Below are 18901 nucleotides of genomic sequence, written 5' to 3'. Positions count from 1 at the left end.
ATTTGGGAGGAGATTAAAATACCCTAACCTTCCAAGTCCTCCTCTTCTGTATCTTCTTTCTCCTCAAAGGGTTGAAAACCCACGCTAACCCCACTGCAGCTCGCTGACTTGAAAGACAGTGAGGAAATCTATAGAAGTCAGATGGGTAAGGGAAAGCAGGAACACTGGTGGGAACTGGTTAAGAAGAAGAGGGATATGACAGTGTGATGGAGAGAGTGCTTATGGGATTGGCAAGGAATAGGAAAGGGCTTGAACGGGGAAAGGGGGTGGAGGGCAGGAGGAACCAGGGAAGCATTAACAATGTCTTCTCTCATCCTCATGCCCCCAAGGCCTCTCTCAGGTTGTTTAGAGCTTGGGTGACAGAGGAATGTGTTGAGAGCTTTACAGGCAAAATAGTTTAGAAAGTTAGCCCAGAAGGAAGCAGGAGGTGTCCTGATAGAGCTCTTCAAAGTTAGAGACACTCTTATCCAAGATAGATGAGGGCATAGTTCTCCCAGGAGTGAATGGAGAGAGGATATTCCATGGGAAACAAAGTTATGGGGAAGGGGAGAGAGAGTAACAGGCTCCTCTGGGACAAAGATGGTATTTTCCAGGGCAGACAGGCAGTGGGAGGGACTTAGATATTTAAATGTCCCAGTGTGTCTGCCTTTTTTTCCAGGATTATAGAAAAAAGTTCATCTCTAGATCTTAAAAGGGCTCCACACTTCTCTCCAGCCCGAGGAAATCCATTCCAGGCTGTTTCTTCTACCTAGAGGGCTTTGTGCCAGCCTCACTCACTGTGGGGGAGTGTCCTCCAAACATTCCTATGAACTGAACTTGAAGCTGAGCTACAGAGATATGTTATTTGCAGGGAGGGTTTAAATATGACAAAGATGTCCATAGTCCGTAACAGTGGTAAATGAAACCTCTTCTGTGATCCTAGCATGTTCGCTCAGTGGGAGATGTTGTCAGGTGTTATAAATTGGCAACAACTTTTGCCTTTGTTTGTTAGACTGTAGTGGCCTCATAATTAGTGCTTGTAGAGAAATTGGAGAGACACTGCAGGCTAGAGGAGGATTTGGGGAGAGTCTTGATGGGTTTCTGCTAGCATTTCCCAGATTGATTTCACAACCGAGAGACATCTAAATTTCAGGATCTTCCTACCCAAATGTTACCATCCTCTTGAGTTAATTCTCAGTGTTCTGACTTGATTGTGAATGTCCTGGTTCCTCATGCCTTTCAAGGACTCCAGTGTTCTGGAAGAGGTTGATCGGCCTTTTCAAGGTCCATAGAGACAGATACATGAGGTTTGGAAGGGACTCTTCTGATTCTCTAATTCAAGGCAGTGGAAGAATGATATACATGGTGATGTTTAGCCTATGGATGGATATTTCTGGAGTTGGAGAAGTACAGGAGAAAATTAACCATGCACATGAGAGTGTTTGAAGGGTAACCTGGAAGCCTAGGCAGGGAAGAGTTTCTTATATGAGGAAGTAGTCAACAGAGCCACATGCTGTGGAAGTTGGGAGGATAAGCCCTAAGAAAACTCCAGGAGGATTTGGCACAAGTGTCACTGTGTCACCAAGGAGCATCCCAGTAAAGTAGTGCAAAGAATGTTAGACTGTGCTGGGTTACCAGGAAGCAGAAGGCTCTTTCAATAAGATAAGGGGATAAGGGGTAACTTGTAAATGTTCAAATGTTTTATTTGCCACAAGGAAGAATCCCAAGATATTCAAAGTTACGAGGAATTTCAAGGTCCTACCTTTCAAAAGATTGGAGAGTTTGTCTGACTAGACTGATTGTCTCAAGGCTTTAGTCCTGCACTCTGATCACTCTTCTACCTGAATTTACAAGGCTTCCTACCTTGAGACAGTAATTATTAAATATGCCCTGCCTATCTATAATATTAGCCTCTTGGTAACTCACTCTCTGTTACTTGCCTTCTTCTTTTGAACACATGTGACCGAGCCCTTTCCCCCGGTTGTCAGATACAAAGTTTACTGCCCTAATAATCTATCAAGAACTCATTGGGCGCTAAGTATCATTTATCTGCATTCTTAACAAAGGTTTGGAAAAGGCTCCAGGTAATGCAGACTACCCCCAAAAAATTTGTGTAAAAAGCAATTTTTACCTAAAAAAGAAATATTTATCCAACCAAACTAAGCTTCATAAGTGAAGAAAAAATAAAATCCTTTGCAAACAAGCAAGTACTCAGAGAATTCATCACCACCAGGCCTGCTTTACAAGAGCTCCTGAAAGAGGCACTAAACGTAGAAAGAAACAACCAGTACCAGCCAATCCAAAACCATACCAAATGGTAAAGAGCATCAACACAATGAAGAATCTGCATCAACCAACGGGCAAAACAGCTGGCTAGCATCAAAATGGCAGGATCAAATTCACACATAACAATATTAACCCTAAACATAAATAGACTAAATGACCCAATCAAAAGACACAGACTGGCAAATTGGATAAAAAGCAAAAATCCATCGGTGTGCTGTATCCAGGAAATCCATCTCACATGCAAGGATACACAAAGGCTCAAAATAAAGGGATGGAGGAAGATTTACCAAGCAAATGGAGAGGAAAAAAAAGCAGGAGTTGCAATTCTCATCTCAGATAAAATAGACTTTAAAGCAACAAAGATCAAAAGAGACAAAGAAGGACATTACATAATGGTAAAAGGATCAATGCAACAAGAAGAGCTAATGATCCTAAATATATATGCACCTAATACAGCAGCACCCAGATACATAAGGCAAGTTCTTAATGACTTACAAAGAGACTTAGACTCCCAACAATAATAGTGGGAGACTTTAACACCCCATTGTCAACATTAGACAGATCAATGAGACAGAAAATTAACAAGGATATCCAGGACTTGAACTCAGACCTGGAACAAGCAAACCTAATAGACATTTACAGAACTCTCCAGCCCAAATCCACCGAATATACATTCTTCTCAGCACCACATCACACCTACTCTAAAATCGACCACATAATTGGAAGTAAATCACTCCTCAGCAAATGCAAAAGAACGGAAACCATAACAAACAGTCTCTCAGACCACAGTGCAATCAAGTTAGAACTCAGAATTCAGAAACCAACCCAGAACTGCACAGCTTCATGGAAACTGAACAACTTTCTCTTAAACGTTGACTGGATAAACAATGAAATGAAGGCAGAAATAAAGATGTTCTTCAAAACCAATGAAAACGAAGACACCACATACCAGAATCTCTGGGACACATTTAAAGCAGTCTCTAGAGGAAAATATATAGCGATAAGTGCCCACATTAGAAGCAAGGAGAGATCTAAAATTGACACCCTATCATCAAAATTGAAAGAGCTAGAGGAGCAAGATCAAAAAAACTCAAAACCTACAAGAAGACAAGAAATAACTAAGATCAGAGCAGAACTGAAGGAGATAGAGATACAAAAAACCCTTCAAAAAATCAATAAATCCAGGAGCTGGTTTTTCGAAAAGATCAACAAAATAGACCACTAGCCAGATTAATAAAAAAGAAAAGAGAGAATAACCAAATAGATGCAATAAAAAATGATAAAGGGGATATCACCACAGATTCCACAGAAATTCAAACCATCATGAGATTATTACAAACAACTCTATGCACATAAACTAGGAAACTTGGAAGAAATGGATAAATTCCTGGACACTTGCCTCCTCCCAAGCCTAAACCAGGAAGAAGTTGAAACCCTGAATAGACCAATAACAAGGTCTGAAGTCGAGGCAGCAATTAAGAGCCTACCACCCAAAAAAAGCCCAGGTCCAGATGGGTTCACAGCCGAATTCTACCAGACATACAAAGAGGAGCTGGTACCATTCCTTCTGAAACTATTTCAAATAATCCAAAAAGAGGGAATCCTTCCCAAATCATTTTATGAGACCAACATCATCCTGATACCAAAACCCTGCAGAGACTCAACAAGAAAAGAAAACTACAGGCCAATATCCATGATGAACATAGATGCAAAAATCTTCAATAAAATGCTGGCAAGCCGATTGCAACAGTACATCAAAAAGCTTATCCACCATGATCAAGTAGGATTCATCCCGAGGATGGAAGTCTGGTTCAACATACGCAAGTTTATGAATGTAATTCACCACATAAACAGAACCAAAGACAAAAACCACATGATTATCTCAATTGATGCAGAGAAGGCCTTCAACAAAATTCAACAGCCCTTTATGCTAAAAACCCTCAATAAACTAGGTATTGACGGAACGTATCCCAAAATGATAAAAGCTATTTATGACAAATCAACAGCCAATACCATACTGAATGGGCAAAAACTGGAAGCATTCCCTTTGAAATCTGGCACTAGACAAGGATGCCCTCTCTCACCACTCCTATTCAATATAGTAGTAGAAGTTCTATCCAGAGCAATCAGGCAAGAAAAAGAAATAAAGGGTATTCAAATAGGAAAGGAGGAAGTCAGATTGTCTCTATTTGCAGACGACATGATTGTATATCTAGAAGACCCCATTGTCTCAGCTCAAAATCTCCTGAAACTGATAAGCAACTTCAGCAAAGTCTAAGGCTACAAAATCAATGTGCAAAAATCACAAGCATTCCTATACACCAATAACAGACTTAAAGAGAGCCAAATCAAGAACGAACTGCCATTTACAATTGCTACAAAGAGAATAAAATAACTAGGAATACAACTAACAAGGAACGTAAAGGACCTCTTCAAGGAGAACTACAAACCACTGCTCAATGAAATAAGAGAGGACACAAATAGATGGAGAAACATTCCATGTTCATGGTTAGGAAGAATCAATATTGTGAAAATGGCCATACTGCCCAAAGTAGTTTACAGATTCAACGCTATCCCCATCAAGCTACTAATGACCTTCTTCACAGAACTGGAAAAAACCACCTTAAACTTCATATGGAACCAAAAGAGAGCCCGCATAGCCAAGTCAATTCTAAGCAAAAAGAACAAAGCAGGAGGCATCACACTACCAGACATCAAACTATACTACAAGGCTACAGTAATCAAAACAGCATGGTGCTGGTACCAAAACAGAGATATAGACCAATGGAACAGAACAGAGGCCTCAGAGGCAACACAACATATCTACAACCATCCGATCTTTGACAAACCAGACAAAAACAAGCAATGGGGAAAGGATTCCCTGTTTAATAAGTGGTGTTGGGAAAACTGGCTAGCCATATGCAGAAAGCAGAAACTGGACCCCTTCCTGACACCTTACACTAAAATTAACTCCAGATGCATTAAAGACTTAAACATAAGACTAACACCATAAAAACCCTAGAAGAAAACCTAGGCAAAACCATTCAGGACATAGGCGTAGGCAAGGACTTCATGACCAAAACACCAAAAGCATTGGCAACAAAAACCAAAATAGACAAATGGGACCTAATCAAACTCCACAGCTTCTGCAAGGCAAAAGAAACAGTCATTAGAGTGAATCGGCAACCAAGAGAATGGGAAAAAATTTTTGCAACTTACCCATCTGACAAAGGGCTGATATCCAGACTTTATAAAGAACTAAAACAGATTTACAAGAAAAAAAAAACAAGCCCATTCAAAAGTGGGCGAAGGATATGAACAGATACTTTACAAAAGAAGACATACATGAGGCCAACAAACATATGAAAAAATGCTCATCATCACTGGCCATTAGAGAAATGCAAATCAAAACTACATTCAGATACCATCTCACGCCCGTTAAAATGGCGATCATTAAAAAATCTGGAGACAACAGATGCTGGAGAGGATGTGGAGAAACAGGAACACTTTTACACTGTTGGTGGGAGTGTAAATTAGTTCAACCATTGTGGAAGACAGTGTGGCGATTCCTCAAGGACCTAGAAATAGAAATTCCATTTGACCCAGCAATCCCATTACTGGGCATATATCTAAAGGATTATAAATCGTTCTACTATAAGGACACATGCACACGAATGTTCATTGCAGCACAGTTTACAATAGCAAAGACCTGGAACCAACCCAAATGCCCATCGATGATACACTGGACAGGGAAAATGTGGCACATATACACCATGGAATATTATGCAGCCATCAAAAACCATGAGTTTGCGTCCTTTGTAGGGACATGGATGAACCTGGAAACCACCATTCTCAGCAAACTGACACAAGAACAGAAAATCAAACACCGCATGTTCTTACTTATAGGCAGGTGTTGAACAATGAGAACACATGGACACGGGGAGGGGAGCACTACACACTGGGGTCTGTTGGGGGAAAATAGGGGAGGGACAGCGGGAGTGGGGAGTTGGGGAGAGAGAGCATGGGGAAAAATGCCACATATAGGTGAAGGGGAGAAAGGCAGCAAATCACACTGCCACATATGCACCTATGCAACAATCTTGCATGTTCTTCACATGTACCCCAAAACCTAAAAAGCAATAATAAAAAAAAAGAAATATTTGCCACAATATGGAAAAATCTGATTCTCTCCATGAAGTTTTATGTCAATCAGGTAGGTCCAATGTTTGCCAGGTTCTTGGAGGACCCTCTAGTCCCTGGGACCACCATAGGCAAAAGGTGAAGTGAGCATTCCTAGAAGCAATTTATTATCTGGAACAACAAAGAAGTGTCTTAAGAATCTGAATCAGCTGAATATTGACTTTTGGTGACAGAGAAAACAAAGATACAGTAATAAAGTTAAGCCCAGAGGCAGATCCATAGGCTAGAGCAAGATGTCCTGATGGTATCCTATAAAGTCAAGCCAGCCACTTTAGCCCAGAAACAGTCAAAGCTTTGTTGAACTCAGCATCCGATTGATACCCTATCCAAAGCCCAACCAAGTCAACCTTAAACATAAATTCAGTCCAATAAATCCCTTGACTCATTTAAGGACAAACCAAAACTCATCGCAAAGCCCTGCAAACACCTACTCCAATGTAGTGATAAAACCCATTCTACACAGGCCCAATCAAACTGACCAATCCAGAGTCCTGCACAAAATGAGCCCATTTCCTATGTCAGTTAGTATCAGCCCAGAGGCAGATCCTGTTTAATCTGGTTTGCATGCCAGCTCAGAGCTCAGCTAAGGCCACACAACATCCCTGTGCATCTTAAGTCACAGCCAAGCCTCTAAAGAACACATTCTTACCAAGGATCCAGTTGAGAATAATCCATAATTTATAATAACATATCCTAAAATGTTCATTTCAGATGCTCAAAAGTACCCAAAGACTTGATGAACAAATGGTTCATTTCATTCAGACCAGAGACCAGGCCAATCCAACTCAGAACTCAGATGAGATGAGTGGAAATTGGAAGCCAGTATTAAACAAGTCAAAGCCAGCACAAATCTAGACACAAGACCAATTCCCCCCAGTCCCGTCCAGTTCTGCTCAATTCTGGCATAAGGAAACATATTTAAGACTAGGGTCTTATGTGGAGACACCAGATCAACTTACAACTGAAGATGCCAGCAAAAATCTGCCCAAACCCATCAAGCTTAAAACCCCTTGGATCATTTTGCTAATGGCCACTATCCAAGTCCCAAGCCAGAGGGACTAGTGGTTCTCAGAATGTGTGAGCATGTGTATGTTGTTGTTGATGTGGGGAGTGGGTACTGTGAAGGTGTGGACAAAAAGATTTGCTCACTCTGAAATAACCAGTGGAGCTTTTTCAGGGTACCTTTACCCGAAGAATATCAGTAATCAGTATGGGGTTTGAGGAACACATATATTTAAATACAGTGGCCCATTTTGTTTCCTTCTTGCTTCAGGCCCTCTTCTTCCTGATGCTATCTTTTGAAATATGTAGAATGAATGATCACTCCCATATACTGTTTGAGGCCTAGGCAGGACAACACGCTGGCTAATACTGTAACCTCATGTTAGGCTATTTGGAGCAAAGCACAAGTCCATCAGTTTTAACTGGATGACTGTGCCAGGTACTTGACTTGTCCATACCACAACTTCCTATCCACAACATGGGGATAATAATATTATGTACCTCACTGGGTTGTTACGCAGTTGCCATGAGATATGTATGTCATGTGTGGTCCTCAGGAAGCATGCAGTCAATGTTGGCTTTTATTGTTATTGGAGGGTTCTGGGAAATTGCAGGCGAATTTCTTCTAGATATGAGAAAAAGTTTTAGAAGAACTACTTTTAGAGTGGCTCACCAGTGAACCAAAGCTCTTTCTCTACTGTGGGTATTCACATTATCAACTTTGAGAAATGCAAAGATAAATATTCTAGCTCATCCAGGAACTACTTGGAGTTGTTGGTTTCCTAGGATGCATGCAGAAAACAAATAGAAAACATGCTTTGGGGATATCAGTTATCTATTGGTAGCCCTGCTGTTTCTGCTAGCCAAAAGTGCTGGATAGCTAAACTTTAGTGAAATGTCTTGAGTACATTCTAATAACCTATGATGCTTCTTTCTGATATTGGGTTTTGAGATCTAGGGATCCATAGGAAAGAGCTATTATTATTCATTCTCATTAACTCATTCATTCATTTAAAAATAGTTTTTGTATATCTATTACTATATGGCAGACCCTGTGTTTACATTGAAGATATAAAAATAAATATAACCTGGACCTTAACAGAGTTTAGTTAGGAGACAAACACATAAAACAGGTGTTGGTACAATAGCAAGTTTAGTCTATCTTTTAGAGGAAGCTCAACATGTTCCAATCACTGCACTGTGTCAATCCCAAGAAGAAGTAGTTCTGACATAGTGGGATTCTTAGTGAGGATCTTAATTGTAGTCATAAATATAAACACTTAAATTGTGAGCTTAACCCAAAGAAATAGTGGGGTCAATTAACAGATAAAGAAGATTAAGAGCCTTTATAGCATAGGGGAATTACTGTCTTGGCTTGAAATAGAGGGAAAAAACTCAATGAAATTATTACAAATCCAAGGGCCAAGAAGAAGGAAGTAAAGGTCCATCCGTAGGAAACTGTCCTCTAGAAATCAAATTTGCTCAGAGACAGAGGCAGAAACCTCAGGTGGTAGACAAGAAGGCTTTTTAATTTGCTGTCTGAACAGAAAATTATAAAACAGAAGTATGTCAGGAGGTCATTACAACCTGAGAAGGTAATGGTGTCAGCCTAAAGCAGTGTTTAATCATGTAGTCAGTTCAGAAACTGTGGGAAAGAGAAAAGGGGCAGAAATCCAAATCCTATAAATAGCAATACTCTATGCACATGTAGTAGACATATTTGGAATTTTTTTCCACATTTTGATAGTTACCCATAGATCATATTCTCCTAACGATTAAAACAACTACATTCTCTAGTCTTCATTGCTGCTAGAGTTCAGATTAAGAACTGCAATCCTACTATGCATCTTCAGTTGAATTACTTTCTCCTTCTCTGAGATGTTTCTTTGTATCTTTTCTTTAAAGTTTCCAGCGTATTCTTCACCCTTCGTTGATCCTGCTGCTTCATATTTAATTGTAAAATTATAATCCTGAAGACACTTATATGAATTTTATACTCAGGAACACTGCCTGACTAAAGAGCTTTGGAAGTCATGAATGTATGAGTTGAAGCTATGAGCATGCTTAAATACCACCATGGGCTAAGTGAAGAAAGTGTAAGAAATGAGGGTAAGGATGGAGCCTAGGGGAGCACCAACATCTTGACAGAGCTTGACTTGGAAAGAGGAAACAAGAAGGGAAAAAGGCATTTCTAGGAGAGAATGGTCATAAGTATCAATTGGGGTAGGGAGGTCAAGAAGATAAGAACTTAAAGCTGTTCATTAGATTTGGCAGCTAGGAGTTCTTTAGTGATCTTCATGAAAGAAGCTTTGTGGAAATGTGGGAGAAGAACTCATATTTCAGTGAACAGAAAAGTTTGTGAAGCATCAAGGTGAAGATGGTGGATGGAACACACCCATCTAAGTTTGCTCTCTCTCAGAATCTCACCCAAACCAAAGTATGGGAAGTAAACAACATCATCATCATTGTCAACAACAAACACAATGAGTCCCACAAAGATGGGAAAAAGAGGAAGAGGGAACAATGTCAATACAAATCTCACAGCTGGAAAGTTGCATCTAACCTGGCAATGGGAAAAGTGATGAATCCTCCTTATCTGTATTGCAGAATCACTAGTACTGAGGAATACAGCATGGGGCTAAAATAAAGAAGGTGATTGAAGGCTGTTTAAAAAGCAGTTAGATCCCCAGATGCTCTCTGGGTAGTCAGCCTTCCTCAACCTCAGCAGAAGACTGGAATATCATTCTCTGATAAAAATAAAACAGAGGGTTTGGACTGGGGGATGCCTGGCATAGCTGAGGCCATCGTTCTCTACTGAAAATAGGAGAGTTGTGGGACTAGAGGAGTACTGAAGGCTGAAGGCTCAGACCTTCAGCTCTGTTCCCTCATTGATCTCCCTGAGTGCTGGCAGCCAGACCATTACCTTCTAGGTAGGAAACTGAAATGTTTTTTATTGGAAATTTGTCATCCCAAGAGGAAAACTCTAAAGATACTAACATCAGGGCTTTCTCAATGACTGACACAGCCCAGTCACTCTGCAAAGAAGCCTTAAGGAGACAAGCTCTACTTACAAACTTTGAGCTTGTAATGATTTCCCACATTTAGACATGAGCAGGTGAACCATGATGACCACACACAGAAAGGGTGTGTTATGATTGGGCTCTGTGTCCCCACCCAAATTTCATGTCCAATTTAAATCCCCAGTGTTGGAGGAGGGGCCTGGTGGGAGATGATTGTGTTACTTCACCCTTGCTGTTCTCATGATAGTGAGTGAGTTCTCATGAGATCTGGTTATTTAAAAGTGAGTAGCACCTTCCTCTTCTCTCTCTTCCTCCTACTCCCACCATGTAAGATGTGTCTGCTTCCCTTTTACCTTCTGCTATGATTCTAAGTTTCCTGAGGCCTCCCAAGAAGCAGAAGCTTGTATGCCCACAGAACTGTGAGCTGGTTAAATGTCTTTTCTTTATAAATTACCCAGTCTCAGGTATGTCTTCGTAGTAGTGTGAGAATAGACTAACAGACTGTGTTATAAAAGATTGAGACAAACACACACATACACACAGAGAAAAGCACTTAGAGGTAACAGAGACTACGTTGAAAGAAGAGCTTCTTCCCCAAACTACTATTTTCAGAGTGTTGAGAAAAGATATTACATCCATAAAATAAAAAGATAATGCTAGAAAAAGGAACATTCAGATAAAAAAACTTTTAGAAATGACTATACCATAGTCTAATTGAAAAAACACAACAGAAGAAAAATAAGCATGAAAACTTTTTTTTGGAAGTAGAGCAAAAAAGGCAATGCAATGAAAAAGATAAAACATAAAATAATGCACAAGTGCAGAAGGTCCAACATTTGAATATGAATAATAGAATCATAGAATGGGAGACCAGAGAAAATGGAAGAAATGTGGCACATGTACACCAGAGAATGCTACAGAGCTGTAAAAAAAGAATGAGATCATGTCCTTTGCAGCAATGTGAATGGAGTTAGAGGCCATTATCCTAAGCGAATCAATGAGGAAACAGCAAACCAAATACTGCATGTTCTCACTTATAAGTGAGAGCTAAATACTGAGTACACATGGACTCAAAGAAGGGAACAGTAGACATTGGAACCTACTTGAGGGTGGAGGGTGGGAGGAGGATGAGGATCAAAAAACGACCTATTGGGTACTATGCTCATTATCTGGGTGACAAAATAATCTGTACACCAAACCCCAAGACATGCAATTTACCCATGTAACAAACCTGCACATGTACTCCCTGAATCTAGAATAAAAGTTGGAAATTTTGGCCAGGGCAATCAGGCAAGAAAAAGAAATAAAGGGTATTCAAATAGGAAGAGAGGAAGTCAGATTATCTGTGTTTGCAGAGGACATGATCCTATATCTAGAAAACCCCATTGTCAGCCCAAAAGCTTCTTAAGATGATAAGCAACTTCAGCAAAGTCTCAGGTTACAAAATCTATGTGCAAAATTTGCTTGCATTTCTATACACCAATAGGCATGCAGAGAGCCAAATCATGAATGAACTCCCATTCACACATTCTACAAAGAGAATAAAATACCTAAGAATACAGCTAAAAAGAAAGGTGAAGGACCTCTTCAAGGAAGACTACAAATCACTGCTCAAGGAAATCAGAACACACATGAATGGAAAGACATTCCATGCTCATGGATAGACATTCCATGCTCATGGATATTGTAAAAATGGCCATACTGCTCAAAGTAATTTATAGATTCAATGCTATTCCCATTAAATTACCATTGACATTCTTCACAGAATTAGAAAAAACTATTTTAAAATTCATATGGAACCAAAAAATAGCCTGTATAGCCAAGATAATCCTAAGCAAAAAGATCAAAGCTGGAGGCATCACACTACCTGACTTCAAATTATACTACAAGGCTACCATAACCAAACAGCATGGTACTGGCATAAAAACAGACACATAGACCAATGGAACAGAATAGACAACTCAGAAATAAGACTGTACACCCACAACCATGTGATCTTTGACAAACCTGACAACAACAAACAATGGACAACAAGTTTCATATTTAATAAATGGTGCTGAGAGAACTAGCTAGCCATATGCAGAAAATGGAAACTGGACCAGTTCCTTACACCTTCTGCAAAAATTAACTCAAGATGGAATAAAGACTTAAATGTAATACCCAAAACTATAAAAACCCTAGAAAAAAGTCTAGGCAGTACCATTCAGGGCATAGGCATAGGCAAAGATTTCATGACAAAAACAACAAAAGCAATTGCAAAAAAAGCAAAAACTGATAAATGGGATTTAATTAAATGAGAGAGCTTCTGTGTAGCAAAGAAACTATCATTAGAGTGAACAGACAACCTACAGAATAAGAGAAAATTTTTGCAATCTATCAATCTGACAAAGGTCTAATATCCAGGGCCTGCAAGGAACTTAAACAAATTTACAAGAAAAAAAAAAAAAAACCCACCCCATTAAAAAGTGGGAAAAGGACACGAACAGACACTTCTCAAAAGAAGACAGTGATGCCGCCAACAAACATGAAAAAAGTTCATCACTGATCATTAGAGAAATGCAAATCAAAACCACAATGAGATACTGTTTTACGGCAGTCAGAATGGCAACTATTAAAAAGGTAAGAAACGACAAATGCTGGCAAGATTGTGGAGACACAGGAATGTTTTTACATTATTAGTGGGAATGAAAATTAGTTCTATCATTGTGGAAAATAGTGTGGTGATTCCTCAAAGATCTAGAAGCAGAAATACCACTTGACCCAGCAATCCCATTACTGGGTACATACCCAAGGAATATAAATCATTCTATTATAAAGATACATGCATGTGTATGTTCATTGCAGCACTATTTTTAATAGCAACGACATGGAATCAATCCAAAAACCCATCAGTGATAGACTAAAGAAAATGTAGTACATACATACCACAGAATACTATGCAGCCATAAAAAGGAATGAAATCATGTCCTTTGCAGGGACATAGATGGAGCTAGCAGCTGTTATCCTCAGCAAACTAATACAGGAACAGTAAAACAAACACTGCATGTTCTTACTTATAAGTGGGAGCTGAATGATGAGAACACATGGGGAGGTAGGGAGCAACACACTCTGGGGCCATTCTGGGGTTTAGGGGGAAGGAGAGCATCAAAAAGAAAAGCTAATAAATACTGGGTTTAATACCTGGGTGATGAGTTGATCTGTGCAGCAAACCACTCTGGTACACATTTACCTATGTAACAAATCTGCAATTTCTGCATACGTACCCTGGAACTTAAAAGTTGATTTAAAAAAGAAAAAAAAATTATGGAGAAAATTTCCTAGAATGAAGGACATGAGTGTCTAGTTTGAAAGAATTTTCTGAGTTCCCTGAATAAAATTAAAAATAGACCTACTCCAAGCTCATTATTACATTTCAGAATATTTGGGACAGAGAGAAGGTTTTATAAGATTCTAGAGGGAAAAATTATGTCTTGTAAGGAGAATTAGGAATTAGAGTGACCTTGGGTTCCTCAACAGGAACATTTGAAGCCGGCAGATAAGGGAGGAAAATTATTTATAATCCAGAATACAACACACAGTCAAACTATCAGTGAAATGTTGGGATAGAATAAGACATGTTCCAATATGTGAGCTCTCAAGAAATTTACGTACCATGCATATGTTCTCAAGATCGTGCTGGAGGAGATACACCAAGATGAAAGAGGAAAGCAAGAAAGGAAGACTTGATACCAAAAAAACAGGGAACCCACCTGTGATGGTTCACTTTATGTGTCAACCTGGCTAAGCTATTGCGGCTAGCTGTTTGGACAAATATCAGCTTAGATTTTGCTGTGAAGGTGTTTTCTAGATGGTCTTAATCTTTAAATCATTAGACTTTGAGTAAAGCAGATTATCTGTCCTTTGGGTTGGGCTTCATCTAATCAGTTTAAGGCCTTGACAGAAAAGATTGAGGTCCTGTGAAGAAGGAATTCTGCTTCCAGAGCACCTGGGTCTCAAAACTGTAAGAATTCAACTCTTCCTTTGGTCTCTAGCTTGCTAGACTGCTCTATGGATTTTTGACTTGCCAGTCTCCACAATTGCATGAGTCAATTCTTTAAAATAAATCTCTTTCTTCCTCTTTCCCTTCCCCCATTTCCCTCTCTCTCTCCTAACACACATATACTGTTGGTTCTATTTCTCTGGAGAACCCTGGAGACTAATACACCAACTCAGGAGAAAGGCAAAGGGAATTCTGTGGATGACAGCAAAGGGCCACCCTAGGAGGATGGCTGTGCAGATGGCTTAGAGAACAGCTAGTCCAGAGAGGAGAAAGTTCCTAAAAGGATACTGCCAAGCGGGAAAAGAGGAATTATTAATAATAGCTACCTCGACACTGGAGAGCTAAATCTCACATCTAATAGTCAATAGATAATACTTGAGAATGATGACTCAAAATATATCAGTATATGCATATCATTGAGAAACATGGCAATGTAGAAATGACAAGATTTAGTTAAAATAGTTGAAAAGGTCTAGGAACAGGGAGAATGGTGAGGTAGAAAATGGGAGCATTTTGTTATGTGACTTAAAGACAATTGAATTTTAAACGATGTGTATTTATTATTGGGAGTAAAAATGTACAGTATTTTATATCTTTTTTAATTTTTTTTTTTGAGATGGGAGTCTCTGTCACCCAGGCTGGAGTGCAATCGCACAATCTCAGCTCACTGCAACCTCCACCTCCTAGATTGAAGCAATTCTCCTGCCTCAGTCTCCTGAGTAGCTGGGATTAGAGGCACCTGCCACCATGCTCAGCTATTTTGTTTTTCTCTTGCATTTTCAGTAGAGACAGGGTTTCACCATGTTGACCAGGCTGGTTTCTAACTCCTGGCCTCAAGTGTTCCTTCCGCCTTGGCTTCCCAAAATGCTGAGATTACAGGCAGGAGCCACTGTGCTTGGCCAAAAATTTACAGTATTTTAAAAAATGAGATGCTTCAGATTTTTCTAATGATTATGCTAAGGAATCCTGCTAAGACTGCTTCATCCTAATGTGCTATTAGCACAATGAAATGCTAGGTCATTAGAAGTGACAATCACAAGAACTAGATACCAATACATGAAGATATTTATAAAATAATGTTGACAAAATGAAAGAAGTTGAAAAAAACACTGCACAGAGTAACTTATAAACACTGAGAACAACACTAAAATCATATATATACATAAGTCATACATACATACACAGTAAAAATCATATATATAATACATTGCCTTCAATGTTTATAAATTACTCTGTGTGTTCTTTGTTTTATAAATACCTGACTGGAAACTTTGCCTTCGAAACAAGGTTCCAGAAGAAAAAAAACCAAAAAACAAACAAAAAGCCAAAACCCCCCCCTAAAAAAATAAATACCCACCCACCACACACACACACACACACACACACACACACCCCTCGAGTTATTATTAAAATGTAAAATAATGCCCAACATTAGGAGAATGATTCAATAAGTTTTGGATCAGTAACAAAATCTATGTAGCCATCACAAATAAAACACATGAAGCCTGTAAAGCATGAGAAAGTGATATCATTGTGGATTCTTACAAAAAATAAATGTAGGATATATGTAGCTTATGTTGGCAACTATGAAAAATGTTCATATGGATAAGAGCTCAAAAGTAGGGATCCTGTGCTTACCTTATCCCTCCTGCAACCCACGTCCACGAGAACCCTGCCAGACGGTGGGGCGCCGTTGGTAGTTGATGCAAATCTGAGCAATTTGAGCAGCGGCTATCGCCAGGTGCGGCAAGTTGTCGCAGGGACCTGGGCGGGAGTTTAACGCCAGCGGGATGGACTGTCCCACAGAGGTAGGCAGAGTAGAACGCAGGGAAACGGACCATAAGGCCTGGCAGGCCCCACCTCTACAGAGCTCAAACTGAAGCCCTTGCTAAAGAGCCTGGCAGTAAATACACCAGCTTGACCCCAACCAGGAAGCCCAAGCTCTGGGAGAGACGCCATTGGGAAGGCGGGGCCAATCTCACCTGCAAACAAACCCCTGGGAAGGACCACCCACCCAACAACCTGACTGAACCCGAGAGAGCCCAGCAACGCCCTCTACAGGCTAAAAAAGATACAGCTCCAACCTCAATAGAAAAAAAGTCCACTTAGAGACTCCTCCTGAAATCACCAACTTCAAAGATTAAAGGGAGATAAATCCACGAAAATGGGAAAAAACCAGCGCAAAAAGGATGAAACCACCAAAGGACAGAACACCTATTCTCCCAGAGTTCACAACTCCTCACCATCAAGGGAACAAAAAAGACAGAGAATGAATCTGACGAATTGACAGAAGCAGGCTTCAGAAGTTGGGTAATAACAAACTTTGAACCTTGAAAAAAGTTTAGACGAAATGCTAACTAGAATAACCAGCTTAGAGAAGAACATAAACAACTTGATGGAGCTGAAAAACAGCATGAGAACTTTGCAAGGCATACACAAGTTTCAACAGCTGAATTGATCAAGCAGAAGAAAGGATATCCAAGATAGAAGATCAAATCAATGAAATAAAACGAGAAGGCAAGATTAGAGAAAAAAGAGTGAAAAGAAATGAACAAAGCCTCCAAGAAATATGGGATTATGTGAAAAAACCTAATCTATGCTTGATCAGTGTACCTGAATGTGACGGGGAGAATGAATCCAAGTTGGAAAACACTCTTCAAGATATTATCCAAGAGAACTTTCCCAAGTTAACACGGTGGGCCAACATTCAAATCCAGGAAATACAGAGAACACCACAAAGATATTCCTCAAGAAGAGCAACCCCAAGTCACATAATTGTCAGATTCACCAGAGTTGAAATGAAGGAGAAAATGCTAAGGGCAGCCAGAGAGAAAGATCGAGTTCACCCACAAAGGAAAGACTATCAGACTCACAGCGGATCTCTCGGCAGAAACCCTGCAGGCTAGAAGGGAGTGGGGGCCAATATTCAATATCCTTAAAGAAAAGAATTTTCAACCCAGAATTTCATATCCAGCCAAACTAAGCTTCATAAGTGAAGGAAAAATAAAATCTTTTATGGATAAACAATTGCTGAGAGATTTTGTTGCCACAAGACCTGCCTTACAGGAACTACTGAAGGAAGTACTAAACAGAAAAAGGAACAACCAGTACCAGCTACTGCAAAAATGTACCAAATGGTAAAGAATAACAATGTAATGAAGGAGCCATGTCAATTAATGGGCAAAACAACCAGCCAGTAAAAAAATGGCAGAATCAAATTCAACCATAACAATATTAACGTTGAATGTAAATGGCCTAAATGCCCCAATCGAAAGACACAGACTGGCAAACTGGATAAAAGATCAAGACCCACTGGTGTGCTGTATTCAGGAGCCACATCTCACATGCGAAGACTCACACGGACTCAAAATAAAGGGATGGAAGAAGATTTACCAAGCAAATGGAGAGCAAAAAAAAAGCAGGGGTAGCAATCCTAGTCTCTGATAAAACGGACTTTAAACCAACAAAGATCAAAAGAGACAAAGAAGGGCATTATATAATGGTAAAATGATCAATGCAACAAGAAGAGCTAACTATCCTAAATATTTATGCACCCAATGTAGGAGCACCCAGATACATAAAGCAAGTTCTTAAAGACCTACAAAGAGACTTAGACTCCTGCACAATAACAGTGGGAGACTTTAACACTCCACTGACAATATTGGACAGATCAACGACACAGAAAGTCAACAAGGATATCCAGGACTTGAACGCAGATATGGACCAAGTGGACCTAATAGACATTTACAGGATACTCCACACAAAATCCACAGAATACACATTCTTCTCAGCACCACATTGCACTTCCAAAATTGACCACATAATTGGAAGTAAATCACTCCTCAGTAAATGCAAAAGGATGGAAATCATAACAAACACTCTCTCAGACCACAGCATAATAAATTAGAACTCAGGATTAAGAAAAGCACTCAAAACTGCACAATCACATGGAAACTGAACAACTTGCTCCTGAATGATGAATGGATAAACAATGAAATGAAGGCAGATATAAAAATGTTCTTTGAAACCAACAAGAATGAAGACACAACATACCAGATCCTATGGGACACACTTAAAGCAGTGTCTAGAGGAAATTCATAGCAATAAATGCCCACATGAGAAACAAGGAAAGATCTAAAATTGACACCCTATTGTCAAAATTGAAAGAGCTAGAGGAGCAAGTTCAAAAAAACTCAAAAGCAAGCAGAAGACAAGAAATAACTAAGATCAGAGCAGAACTGAAGGAGATAGAGACACAAAAAACCCTTCAAAAAAAATCAATAAATCCAGGAGCTTGTTTTTTGAGAAGATCAACAAAATAGACAGACCACTAGCTAGGCTAATAAAAAAGAAAAGAGAGAAGAATTGAATAGGT

Source organism: Aotus nancymaae, unplaced genomic scaffold (assembly GCF_030222135.1).
Source record: "Aotus nancymaae isolate 86718 unplaced genomic scaffold, 86718_ANA_hifiasm-v0.15.2.pri h1tg000057l, whole genome shotgun sequence".
NCBI classification, from domain to species: domain Eukaryota; kingdom Metazoa; phylum Chordata; class Mammalia; order Primates; family Aotidae; genus Aotus; species Aotus nancymaae.
This window is presented reverse-complemented; position numbering follows the sequence as displayed.